Source organism: Aethalodelphis obliquidens, unplaced genomic scaffold (assembly GCF_003676395.1).
Source record: "Aethalodelphis obliquidens isolate GAN/ISIS:26980383/991018 unplaced genomic scaffold, ASM367639v1 scaffold38, whole genome shotgun sequence".
NCBI lineage: Eukaryota > Metazoa > Chordata > Mammalia > Artiodactyla > Delphinidae > Aethalodelphis > Aethalodelphis obliquidens.
The window spans coordinates 12855392-12869307 of NW_020837982.1; the positions used below are offsets into that span (position 1 = coordinate 12855392).

Genomic DNA, 13916 nt, shown 5'->3' on the forward strand with positions numbered 1-13916 from the left:
TAGTTTTATTGATCTTTGCTATCGTTTCCTTCATTTCTTTTTCATTTATTTCTGATCTGATCTTTATGATTTCTTTCCTTCTGGTAACTTTAGATTTTTTTTGTTCTTCTTTCTCTAATTGCTTTAGGTGCAAGGTTAGGTTGTTTATATGAGATTTTTCTTGTTTCTTGAGGTAGGATTGTATTGCTATAAACTTCCCTGTTAGAACTGCTTTTGCTGCATCCCATAGGTTTTGGGTCGTCGTGTCTCCATTGTCATTTGTTTCTAGGTATTTTTTGATTTCCTCTTTGATTTCTTCAGTGATCACTTCGTTATTAAGTAGTGTATTGTTTAGCCTCCATGTGTTTGTATTTTTTCCAGATCTTTTCCTGTAATTGATATCTAGTCTCATAGCGTTGTGGTCGGAAAAGATACTTGATACAATTTCAATTTCCTTAAATTTACCAAGGCTTGATTTTTGACCCAAGATATTATCTATCCTGGAGAACGTTCCATGAGCACTTGAGGAAAATGTGTATTCTGTTGTTTTTGGATGGAATGTCCTATAAATATCAATTAAGTCCATCTTGTTTAATGTGTCATTTGAAGCTTGTGTTTCCTTATTTATTTTCATTTTGGATGATCAGTCCATTGGTGAAAGTGGGGTGTTAAAGCCCCCTACTATGAATGTGTTACTGTCGATTTCCCCTTTTATGGCTGTTAGCATTTGCCTTATGTGTTGAGGTGCTCCTATGTTGGGTGCATAAATATTTACAGTTGTTATATCTTCTTCTTGGATCGATCCCTTGATCATTATGTAGTGTCCTTCTTTGTCTCTTCTAATAGTCTTTATTTTAAAGTCTATTTTGTCTGATATGAGAATTGCTACTCCAGCTTTCTTTTGGTTTCCATTTGCATGGAATATCTTTTTCCATCCCCTTACTTTCAGTCTGTATGTGTCTCTAGGTCTGAAGTGGGTCTCTTGTAGACAGCATATGTATGGGTCTTGTTTTTGTATCCATTCAGCTAGTCTCTCTTTTGGTGGGAGCATTTAATCCATTCACATTTAAGGTAATTATCGATATGTGTGTTCCTCTTCCCCTTTTCTTACTTGTTTTGGGTTTGTTATTGTAGATCTTTTCCTTCTCTTGTGTTTCTTGCCTAGAGAAGTTCCTTTAGCATTTGTTGTAAAGCTCGTTTGGTGGTGCTGAACTCTCAGCTTTTGCTTGTCTGTAAAGGTTTTAATTTCTCCAACAAATCTGAATGAGATCCTTGCTGGGTAGAGTAATCTTGGTTGTAGGTTTTTCTCCTTCATCACTTTAAATATGTCCTGCCACTCCCTCCTCGCTTGCAGAGTTTCTGCTGAGAGATCAGCTGTTAACCTTATGGGGATTCCCTTGTGTGTTATTTGTTATTTTTCCCTTGCTGCTTTTAATATGTTTTTTTTGTATTTAATTTTTGACAGTTTGATTAATATGTGTCTTGGCGTGTTTCTCCTTGGATTTTTCCTGTATGGGATTCGCTGTGCTTCCTGGACTTGATTAACTGTTTCCTTTCCCATATTAGGGAAGTTTTTAACTATAATCTCTTCAAATATTTTCTCAGTCCCTTTCTTTTTCTCTTCTTCTTCTGGAACCCCTATAGTTCAAATGTTGGTGTGTTTAATGTTGTCCCAGAGGTCTATGAGACTGTCCTCAGTTCTTTTCATTCTCTTTTCTTTATTCTGCTCTGCAGTAGTTATTTCCACTATTTTATCTTCCAGGTCACTTATCCGTTCTTCTGCCTCAGTTATTCTGCTATTGATTCCTTCTAGAGTATTTTTCATTTCATTTATTGTGTTGTTCATTGTTGCTTGTTTCATCTTTAGTTCTCCTAGGTCCTTGTTAAATGTTTCTTGCATTTTCTCTATTCTATTTCCAAGATTTTGGATCATCTTTACTATCATTATTCTGAATTCTTTTTCAGGTAGACTGCCTATATCCTCTTCATTTGTTAGGTCTGGTGGGTTTTTATCTTGCTCCTTCATCTGCTGTGTGTTTTTCTGTCTTCTCATTTTGCCTATCTTATGTGTTTGGGGTCTCCTTTTTGCAGGCTGCAGGTTTGTAGTTCCTGTTGTTTTTGGTGTATGTCCCCAGTGGCTAAAGTTGGTTCAGTGGGTTGTGTAGGCTTCTTGGTGTAGGGGACTAGTGCCTGTGTTCTGGTGGATGAGGCTGGTACTTGTCTTTCTGGTGGTGTGTTGTGGGGTGTCTGTGGACTTATTATGATTTTAGGCAGCCTCTCTGCTAATGGGTGGGGTTGTGTTCCTGTCTTGCTAGTTGTTTAGCTTAGGGTGTCCAGCACTGTAGCTTGCTTGTTGTTGAGTGAAGCTGGGTGCTGGTGTTGAGATGGAGATCTCTCGGAGATTTTTGCTGTTTGATATTATGTGCAGCTGGGAGGCCTCTTGTGGACCAGTGTCCTGAAGTTGGCTCTCCCACCTCAGAGGCACAACACTGACTCTGGCTGCAGCACCAAGAGCCTTTCATCCACACGGCTATGTGCACATTATGGGAAAAGGAAGGCTTTAGACACCGAAACTCGCCCCTGCTGAACCCCGCAGGCCCTCCTTGGAGAGGGATGGAAAGGGGCGCTTGCTCGGGGGGGGGGACGCCTCCAAGTCTCGGGCTGGGGGCGGAGCCTGCTCCTTGTGGTTTTAATCTGTATTCTCTAGACCAGTGATACTGAGCATCTTTTAATTTGGTTATTGGACCTTCACATATCTTTTTTTTGAAAGTGTCTGTGAAAGTCTTTTGCCCATTTTTATTGGACTGTTTGCTTTTTTATTGGTTTATAACATTATATAACTTTTATGTGTACAGTATTACATTTCAACTTTTGTATGCACTATGGTGTGCTTACCACCAAAGGTTTAGTTTCTATCTAGTCACCATATAGTTGACCCCCTTTACCCATTTTTCCCTCCCCCAACCCCCTTCTCCTCTGGTAACCACTACTCTACTCTGTTCTCTGTATCTGTGTTTGCTTTTGTTTATTTTGTTTCGGTTACTTTTGTTTGTTTAGTCCACATATTAGTGAAATCATACAGTATTCGTCTTTTTCCATCTGATTTATTTCATTTAGCGTAATACCCTCAAGGTCCATCCATGTTGTTGTATATGACAAGATTTCACCTTTTTTATGGCTGAGTAGTATTCTATATATTACCACATCTTCTTTATCCATTCATCCATTAGTGGACACTTAGGTCATTTTCATATCTTGGCTGTTGTAAATAATGCTGTGATGAACATAGGAGTGCATATATTTTTTTTTTTTTGCGGTATGCAGACCTCTCACTGTTGTGGCCTCTCCCGTTGCGGAGCACAGGCTCCAGACGCACAGGCTCAGCGGCCATGGCTCACGGGCCCAGCCGCTCCGTGGCATGTGGGATCCTCCCAGACTGGGGCACGGACCCGTGTCCCCTGCATCGGCAGGCGGACTCTCAACCACTGCGCCACCAGGGGAGCCCCGCATGTATCTTTTTTAATTAATGTTTTCATAATCTCTGGATAAATACCCAGAAGTGGGATAGCTGGATCATATGGTAGTTCTATTCTTAACTTTTTGAGCAATCTCCATACTGTTTTCCGTAGTGGCTACACTAATTTACATTCCCATCAGCAGTGCATGAGGGTTCCCTTTTCTTTACATCTTCACCAACACTTGTTACTTCTTGCCTTTTTGATAATAGCTGTTCTAACAGGCTTAAGGTGATGTCTCACTGTCGTTTTGATTTGCATTTCCCTGATAGTTAGTGATGTTGAAAATCTTTTCATGTGCCTGTTGGCCATCTGTATGTCATCTGTGGAAAAAATGTCTAGTGAACTCCTCTGCCTATTTTTTAATCAGGTTGTTTATTTTTTGGTTGTTGAGTTGTATGAATTCTTTATGTATTTTGGATATTAACCCATTAATGGACATATGATTTGCACATATCTTCTTTCATTTGGTAGGTTGTCTTTTTCTCTCTCCTCTCTTTCTGGTACTCCCATTACACATATACTGGTGTGTTTAATGGTTTTTCATGTTTCTCTGATTTTTTTTTTTCCATTTTTTTCTCCTCTGTTCTTTGGTTTGCATAGTCTCTATCACTCTGCCTTCAAGCTTGCTTATTCTTTCTTTCTGTTCAAATATACTGTTAAGCCCCTCTAATGAATTTTTTTTTTTTTTTTTTGCGGTACGCGGGCCTCTCACTGTTGTGGCCTCTCCTGTTGTGGAGCACAGGCTCCAGACGCGCAGGCTCAGAGGCCATGGCTCACAGGCCTAGCCGCTCCACGGCATGTGGGATCTTCCCGGACCAGGGCATGAACCTGTGTCCCCTGCATTGGCAGGTGGACTCTCAACCACTGCCCCACCAGGGAAGCCCCCCTCTAATGAATTTTTATTTGTTATTGTGCTTTTCAATTCCAGAATTCCATTTGGTTCCTTTAAAATAATTTCTGTCTTCAAAAAATATATATTTATTTATTTATATTTTGACTGCACTGGGTTTTTCTTTTTAATTTATTTATTTTATTTATTTATTTTTGGTTGCATTGGATCTTTGTTGCTGTGTGCGGGTTTTCTCTAGTTGCAGTGAGCGGGGGCTACTCTTTGTTGCAGTGCGCGGGCTACTCTTCGTTGCGATGCACCGGCTTCTCACTGCGGTGGCTTCTCTTGTTGCAGAGCTCGGACTCTAGGTGCCCGGGCTTAAGGAGTTGTGGCTTGCTAGTTCTGGAGCGCAGGCTCAGTAGTTGTGGCGCATGGGCTTAGTTGCTCCATGGCATGTGGGATCTTCCCGGACCAGGGCTCAAACCCATGTCCCCTGCATTGGCAGGTGGATTCTTAACCACTGCGCCACAGGGAAGCCCCTGCACTGGGTTTTAGTTGCGGCATGCAAGCTTCTTAGTTGCAGCATGTGGACTCTTAGTTGCAGCAAGGGAATCTTAGTTGCAGCGTGCATGTGCGATCTAGTTCCCAGACCAGGGATCGAACCCGGGCCCCCTGCGTTGAGAACGTGGAGTCTTATCCACTGGACCATCAGGGAAGTCCCAATAATTTCTGTTTATTGATAGTTTCTATTTGATGTGAAATGGTCATCGTGCCTTCCTTTACTTCCTTTTATCATGATTTATTTTATCTCTGTGAACATATTTATAATTGCTATTTTGATGTGTTTTCTGTTAAATCCAACATCTGGTTACTGTCACAGGCAGCTCATGTCACCTTCTTTTTTCAGTGTACAGGTCATAATTGTTTCTTTGTATGCCTCATAATTTTTTGTTGGAAACTAGACATTTTAGATAATATGTTGTAGCAACTCTGGGTGCTGCCACCATTCTCAGGGCTTGTTAGTTTTATTTGCTTATTTATTTTTTTTAACTGGCTGACTTATTTTAATGAAGTTTATTTCCTACCGATAGGCTTAAACCTCTGATGTTACTCCCCTTAGAAGTGCAGTTTTGGTATGCCTACAGTCACCTTAGGATGGCGGTGGTTTTGATAAAGCTCTTTTTCTGTCTTTTCCTGACCACATCTGGCTGTTAAACTCCACTAATTTCTGGCTGATTACTTTATTGTTTTTAATAATGCCCTTGGGCATAGATTGTTCTACAGATTAATCCAATAAAATTCTGGCTCCTTTAAAAAAATAGCTTCTGAGGTCAGTGTTTGATATTTGTTCTTACACCTGTAGGATTCCTCCTAACTAGTATTCCATAGTGTCTCCTGAATGCTAGCTGGCCTACAGGTTAACCTGTATCATGCATCTTTCCCAATTTCCTTTCACAACTTCTGCTGTCCTTGAGAGTGAAGTTAGGCTTGAACTTCTCTGCCCTCTTTTGCAAATGAAATCAGTTCCTTTGGGCAAATATTAGGAGCGCTCTGTTTTATGACCTGCTTCTCCCCTCAGGCAAAGTCTCTGAGCCAAGGCTTTGGAGCTGGTGGTAGGCACAACTGTTAACTTCTCTCCTAGTGACACTCCTACTCTAGGAGCTGAGCACTTGCTGGTGCCTGAGGTCCTCTTGGCTTATCCCTCTTGGAGTGGAACCAGCACCTTAGAAAGCAGATGTAGGTTTAATCAGGGCCTCAGTGCTCTAAGCACACTGGATCCATGAAAGAGCCTTTATTCCATGAGGGATGGCTGGGAAGGAGAGAGCCCCCACCTCATGACTGCACTTTCCAAGGAGTTAGCCTCAGAAACTGGTAGCTGGAGGGAGAATGAGAAATACTGATGTCTTGTCCTTCCTGGGAAGAAAGTGCTCTGTCTGGGAGCAGCCTGTGTTCTTCTTGGCTTTAGTAATTGGGAGTGGAGTCCCTTTTTCTCTGAACTGGGAGGGTGGAAGAGAGGAAGTGATCTTGATTCAAATATTGCAGACCCTTAGGGACTTCCCTGGTGGTCCAGTGGTTAAGACTCCACACCTCCAATGCAGGGGTCGGGGAACTAAGATCCCACATGCTGCGTGGCAAAAAAAAAAGTCACAGACCCTTACCTTTCTTACAGAATTTTTATAGATTTTCTTGATAGACATTTCTTCATTTGCTGTTTTCCCTTAGGACCATTTCCGAAGGCTTTCAATATTGTTGTTTTTAAAGTAATTTTCACCAGTTTCACTGGGCAAAGGGTCAGTGGGACTCCTCAGGCTGTCTTACCAGAAATTGGTCCTTCCTATAGTATTGGGGGGGGTGTGTGTGTGTGTGTGAGAGTGTAGGTGTGTATTTCTTTGCATGTCATTTTTGTAGTTGCTTTAGCTATGTATATAGAAAACTTACCGTTGTCTTCTTTTGTTGTCATGTTATCAGTTCAAGTGAAATATAGAAACTTTACCTCCCTATAAGTCCCTTTACTCTCCCCTATTTATTGATACAATTGTCTTAAATATTTCCTCTCACATACATTTATAGCCACATCAGACAGTGGTATATTTTTGCTTCAATCATTAAACATAACTTAAAAAACTTAAGAAGAGAAAGCCGGTTGTATCTACTACTATTTTTGCTTCCTGTGTTCTTTCCTTTTGGATGTTCCAGGGTTTCTTCCTTTATTGTTTCCTTTCTATTTAGAGGACTTTCTTTCGCCATTCTTTTAGGGTAGGTATGCTGATGACAATTTTCTTAGTTTTCACTTTTCTGAGAATGCCTTGATTTTCCTTTCATTCCTGAAGCATATTTTTTTTCCTGAAAACAAAATTCTGGGTTGACAGTTCTTTTCTTTTAGCACCTGAAAAATATCCTATCACTTCTTTCTGGCCTCCCCGGTTTCTGGTGAGAAATTCTCGATTATTTGAATAAATGGTATCTCTGGCTGCTTCCAAGGTATTTTTCTTTGCTTTTAGTATTCGGAAGTTTATGATACGTCTTGCTGTGGATTCTCTGAGTTTATCCTATTTGGATAAACTCCTTATTAAATCTGTAGGTTATGTCTCTTGCCAAATTTAGAACTTTTCAGCCATTATTTCTTTGAGTACTTTTTCACTTTCTTCCTTCTCTTTATCTAGCACTCTGATAACATGAATGTTATATTTTTTTGTTATGGAGCCACAGAGCCCTTAGGCTCTGTACATTTTTCCTTTCCATTTTCTTTCAGTTCTTTAGATTGGGTTATTTCTGCTCTATATTCCAGTTCACTGATTCTTTCCTCTGTCCCCTCCACTTTTCCATTGAGCCCATTTATTGAGTTTTAAAAATTTGTTATTTATTTTTCATTTCTAAAATTTCCATTTGTTATTTTTAGATCTTCTGTTTCTTTGCTGAGACTTCATATTTTTACATTTGTTTTAAGCAGGTTCATAATTGCTCCTTGAAGCATTTTTATTGTAGATGCTTTAAAATCTTTGTCAGATAATTCTGATATCTCTATCATCTTGATTTTGGCTTTTTCCATTCATTTATCCTTTTTCATTCAGTGCGAGATCTTCTTGAATGGTGAGTGATCTTCAACTGAAGCCTGGACATTTTTGTATTACGTTCTGAGATTTTGGATCCTATTTAAACCTTTTATCTGGTTTCCTGTGACATTGTTCTGTCAACGTAAGGGGGGTGGTAGCACTTCAATACTTCCGGGTACGCGTCCAGGTTGCCTTCTGTTGACACCTGAGAGGGAAGTCTCCTTATTATTCCTGAGTGGGGATGGGTGGCTCCCATGTGTTCTCCTCTGACACCACAGTTGGGAGGTGGTGGCCTCATTACCACTGGGCAATGGTGAAAATGCTGACTTTCTACTAGGCCTCCTCTGACAGGGAGAAGGACAAGAGGTGCCTTGTTGTTGCCTGGTGGTTGAGAGTCAGGGATCCCCATGTCATTTTTTTTTTTTTTTTGAAAAATATTTGGTAGCATGGATACATGTTCACAACACAATCTTAACTGAAAAACACAGCATATAACATTCTTTATTTATTTTCTTTTTTCTTCCTACTATAATGCATGCTCACTGTAGTAAGTCACATCACATGTTGTAGTAAGTCAATATCACCCCATGACCCAATTAATATAGTCAGTGTTAACAATTTGGTCAGTTTCCTTCACACCTTACTTCATGCTCATATAAACATACACAATTATATACATATATACAATATGTTTTTAATTTTATAAATCTATTTATAGATTTTAAAAGTACTGGGTGGAATCCAGTACTGTATGGAATCCAGTACTTTTAAAATCTATAAGTAACTTGGATGGAATCCAAGTTATTTCTGAGAAATTGGATTAGGAAATATTTTTTTATTTTTCTGTATTTTCCAAATTATCTCTATAGAACATTAAAAAAACACTGAGTGAAGCCATACCTGAGTTAACCAGGTATTTTTTGTTTTGTTTTGTTTTTTTAACATCTTTATTAGAGTATAATTGCTTTACAGTGGTGTGTCAGTTTCTGCTTTATAACAAAGTGAATCAGCTATACATATACATATATCCCCACATCTCTTCCCTCTTGCATCTCCCTCCCTCCCACCCTCCCTACCCCACCCCTCTAGGTGGTCACAAAGCACCGAGCTGATCTCCCTGTGCTATGTGGCTGCTTCCCACTAGCTATCTATTTTACATTTGGTAGTGTATATATGTCCATGCCACTCTCTCACTTTGTCCCAGCTTATTATCCTTCCCCCTCCCCATATCCTCAAGTCCATTCTCTAGTAGGTCTGCGTCTTTATTCCCGTCTTGCCCCTAGGTTCTTCTGACCATTTTCTTTTTTTCTTTTAGATTCCATATATATGTGTTAGCACACGGTATTTGTTTTCCTCTTCCCCATGTCATCTTTACTGGCACCATTTGTGGGGTCCCATTACTGGCTAGCAAGCATGAAAGTCTCATCTTCCGTGAATGCTGTGAAACTGTCTTAACTCCCTCAGTGCTCTTCTGGGCCTTTCTTTGTACCACTGTTGGAACCCTGCTTTCATTCTGCGTTCTTATTAATTTCTGTCATTGTCATCTCTAATGTGGGGCTGTAGTACATTATATGTAATTCCTTTGTGAAATACTTGGTCATGATATAGAGCTGTGGTTTTCAGAATGTAGTCCCTGGACCAGCAGCATCAGCATCACCCGGAACTTGTTAGAAATGCAGATTCTTGGCCCCAACATGGACCTACTGAATTAGGAACTCTGGAAGTGGGACCCCAAAATCTGTGTTTTACCAAGTCCTCCAGATGATTCTGATGCATGCTACACTTGAACACCACTGATGTGGAGGTTCACATAATCCCTTGGCTCATGAGGAAGGATGCTGGAGGTCTTAATGCTCAGAGTCACCCCTCAGCAAAATTGTTAATAAATGGCCTTTGTGGACATATTTTCTTATCTCCCCCTTGCCCACCCTCAGGGTTGCCTTCCTTCAGGCACATCTCAAGAGACCTCTTTCTTTTAGATACTTTCTTAGTTGAATAGCCAATAATTCTAGCTAGGGTATTAGCTGAAATTAGTATATTTTCAATTTAATAAGAGATTAAAGTGAACATCCTCCAAGATGCCAAGTATTCAGTCTCTAATAGGAAGCTATTTAGATATAAGATTGATAGACAGGGAGGTAATGTTTTGGAGTAATGTTTGGAGGTAATGTTTTGAGATTTCTTCTGTTCTTGGTATCTCTTGGTTATGTGAACAGTTATGAATTGAGCCAAGGGAAGAAGATTCATGGTATTTCCAAGTATCAGTATGTCAGTGGTCCCAGATTTTGCTTTCAGTGACCATGGCCTTTAAGGCCTCAGAACATAGAGTGGTAAAGAAACTGGCCTTAGTATAAATTCTTAGGAGATTTTATTAGTTTAATGATACCTGGCTGGATACCAAAAGCACTAGGGCATGGTTGTCTCTGCCTAGTTCCCTATGTGTATATTTTAAATAGGTTCATCAATAAGTTAGGGAAAATGTCCCTTGCCCTTTGTAACTTTTCACAGTCTTCTCCCAGTCTCAATTTCTTTCCAATACAGTTAGTCTAAGAGCTACTTATCAGAGAGGAATCACTTAAACTACCTCTATTTTTCCTGATTTAAAGTTGGTTTTGGAGTCAGCCTCCTGCTCTCTCCTTGCTTGTATCCTGTTTAGATTCTCTTATCCAGTATCAATAGTTTAGAAACAGTTCCCAAATCTCAATGATCCCTCATATCAATTAAAGAAAATACAAAGAGTGTTATAAGTATTTATAGATGATCATGTGTGGTTTTCTTGTAAGATATAAGGAAATAGGTCTATGAATCACTTAATCTGTGAGGAAGATGAAGAAGAATATTAACTAGCATAGTTGTGACTCCAAATCCTTGCTGCTTTAATCAGGGACACCAGAGTAATTGACCCCTAGATAATGAAATCCACTCTCAACTCTCTACATAAGCAATTATTTAAATAGTTAGGAGACAGAATAATAAAGCAGTTGCCCATTGCTTTTGAGGTCAATAAGTTAACTCTACAGAGTTTAATTAAAATTTGATAATAAATGCCTACTCTAGGCAGGATATTTCATTAGTCTTCATCGTGGCCTAGGTAAAATATTCCTTATAATTATTTTCTACCCCTTTTAAATTCTCTTCTCATGAAGCAGGCTTCTTACTGCTAATTAGGATTCTCACACCGGGGAAAGAGATTCCCCAAAAGCAGCCTCCTCATTAGAAAGGGGTATCCACCACTGTAAAAGAATAAATTGGTATTCAACTATGTTATTTTTAAAATGTCTACACAATGAAGCCAAATTGTAAGCTTTAAACAAGTATCACTGCTCCCCATCCCTCACTTTGGCAATAGCTATGATAAAATTTTAGTCACATTCTTTTTGATATTAAGAAATTATTTTTCTGGTTCCTGCTTAAAATATGTATGGTACTGAGAAAATTCAGGTTCCTTGGTAAGCAGAATTGTATGTAGAAATTAGGTCAACAGGAAGATTTATCTAAAAAGTTCTGTCCTTTTTGTTGGAGAGGTATGTGGTTCAGAGGAAAAAAATTTCCCCCCAGACAGAAATAAAAACCTATAACCACAAAGTAACTGGGAATGCTGTCAAACTGTCTAACCTCCCCAGTGCTCTCCTGGGCCTTTCTTTATACCAGTGTTGGAACCCTGCTTTCATTCTGCGTTCTTATTCATTTCTGTCACTGTCATCTCTGGTGTATCTCATTTAAAAAGCCTCCATAGTATTTCTAGGGTCTGGTCTTTCCTATCCTCCTTCATCCTCCACGCTACTGCCAGAATTGCGTCACCTCTCCTCCTTGTGGAAATTTGACCGGTTAGATACGTGTCCTAATTCCTTAGCCCTGCATGTGAGGCTGAACCCCTCATAGTCAGGTCTCAGCTTCTATCTCTGGCCTTCTCGGATGCCCTTTGTTCATGGAGCCTCTGCTTCAACTACTCTGAAATCTCATGCTTGTTTTCTCTTCTTAGAATGGCCATCTCCTTTTCTCTTTCACATGATAACTATTTACTCATCTTTTAGGAGCTAATTCCATCTCCCTTGAGAAACCTTTCTGGATTCCCCAGGTTCACATCTCACGCTATGTTATTACCACACTTTGTTTTCATGCTTCTCTCAGAGTACGCAAATTGTACCAGCATCTGTTTGAATTGCTATCACTTGCTGGCTTGAGCTCTTCAAAAGCAGGGATGGTTGTCATATCCTTGGTACCAATTTCTGTACAGACACGTTCTTGACACTCAATAAAATTGGTTGAATGGAATTGAGTATTCCATTAACTACCTTTGCATCCTCTTAGGCCACTTCATTTCATTTGCCTTCTATTAAAGTTGGTTCCCTGACCACATTCGTTTTTTGTCATTGCCTCTGACTGCACACAGTAGGAGCATAACAAATGTTGAATAAATGAATTAGTTCTAATAGCACTATTGAGCTTGTAATTAAGAGACACATGTATTTTTAGATTGCAAAATTCTCTGCAGATTTATTTCCTTGACATTACAATGACATATGACAGTGACAAAGAACTTCACATTTTGTGCATTTCTTTGGTCACCTTTCAGCATTTGAATGAATTACTCTTCACTTATGACTTTTGTGTGAACCTCCCGGCTCTTCACCCGCCGCTTGTTGACCTGCGACTCGGCAGTGTCAGCCCTTTCCTCGGCCTCTTCCAGCTCGTGCTGGATCTCGTGGAATTTGGCAAGGTTGACATTGGCTTGTTCCTCCTGAGAAAAGAAATGCATTTGAGAGAACAAGAAAATTTGACATTTTCTGATTCTTACTGCCTTTGTTACTAAGAGCAGCTATAGAATTTGCTTCACGAGTGAGAAAGCAAAAGGTTCTGTTCTTTGGTGATGTACCTATTTGGGGTAGGGCATCCCACATATTCACCTCTGTGTTGGTGGGCTTACAACCCCCTGTTCACTCTCTCTCACTTGACTCTCTTCCTGACAAACTTAAGATGCTACAGTGACAACAGGGATATCAAAGTAGCAGGAATTTGAGTCAGCCTTGTTTCTGTGGAACAAACTTTAAAAAGTAGGCACTGTGGTAGTATTGGGTGTGGAGAACCTTAAGGAAGGTTTTAGAGTTAACAGGATGAGAAAGATAACTGCAGCCAAATGGAAAAGAAATGTTCTGAGGTCGATTCGTCATGAACTTAAATAAGGCTTAGATTCAGAGTGCTCATTTGCACAGCCCCTATGGGTGCTGGGAATTGCTGGGAGTAGAATGTTCTAGTTAGGGAGGGAGGTGGGTTGTAACCAAGATGCATCTCTACACTGCTTTGTCTGGAAAACTGCTAGAGGTCTCAGAAGAAATGAACCCGAATCTCTAAGGATCCAATAATTAGTGGTACGATTTTTTTCATTCTAAATAAATACTCATTTTCAAACCTAATTTTGTGTTCCCAATTTAGTCTTCTTTGCCTTAATGAAAGCCTCTTAAATTCTATGAGCTTTAGTCTCCACAAATCCTGGCCCTGCTCCTGAACCTTTCTCTCTCACTGGGGAGGTACTTACAGCCTCTTCAGCTTGTCTCTTATAAGCTTTAACTTTGGTTTGTAATTTGTTCACCAAGTCCTGTAGCCTGAGGACATTCTTGCGGTCCTCCTCAGTCTGGAATGAAAGAGGTAGCAAATAGTGTCATTGTTTGAAAACAACTCATTTTTATTTTCTTGAAAGCAGTAGGCTTGAATTATATGGAAAGGCTGATCACCTAGTAAGTAAGTTCCTTCACTCTTCTGTCATGTTTCCAAAGACCCTTGACAGCCTCAACGTTGCGCTTCTGTTCATTTTCAACCTCATTTTCAAGCTCCCTCACCTGGAAGAGGACAAAGGTGTTTAGCCACTTGGCTGTAACTAGCAGCATGAACAGGCTGGGAATTGAACAGGCTGGGAGACCCACCCTGGCCTCCAGCTTCTGGATCTGCTTCTTCCCGCCCTTCAGGGCCAGCTGCTCAGCCTCGTCCAGGTGGTGCTGCAGGTCCTTCACCGTCTGCTCCAGGTTCTTCTTCATCCGC

The 13916-nt window shown here is 40.1% G+C and overlaps 1 pseudogene across 1 annotated transcript in view; it reads right to left on the bottom strand.

Annotated features, from left to right (window-relative positions):
• Window positions 1–12468: 12468 nt before the first annotated feature.
• Window positions 12469–13916, bottom strand: part of LOC113633084 (myosin-2-like) — an 11199-nt pseudogene continuing 9751 nt past the window's right edge. Inside the window, exons 15-18 of the transcript XR_003438051.1 lie at window positions 13802–13916; window positions 13613–13717; window positions 13417–13512; window positions 12469–12621 (exon numbers count right to left, since the gene is read on the bottom strand). The exon at window positions 13802–13916 is cut by the window's right edge and continues 183 nt beyond it. The product of XR_003438051.1 is annotated as a myosin-2-like (transcript). The remainder of the gene's footprint in view (window positions 12622–13416; window positions 13513–13612; window positions 13718–13801) is intronic.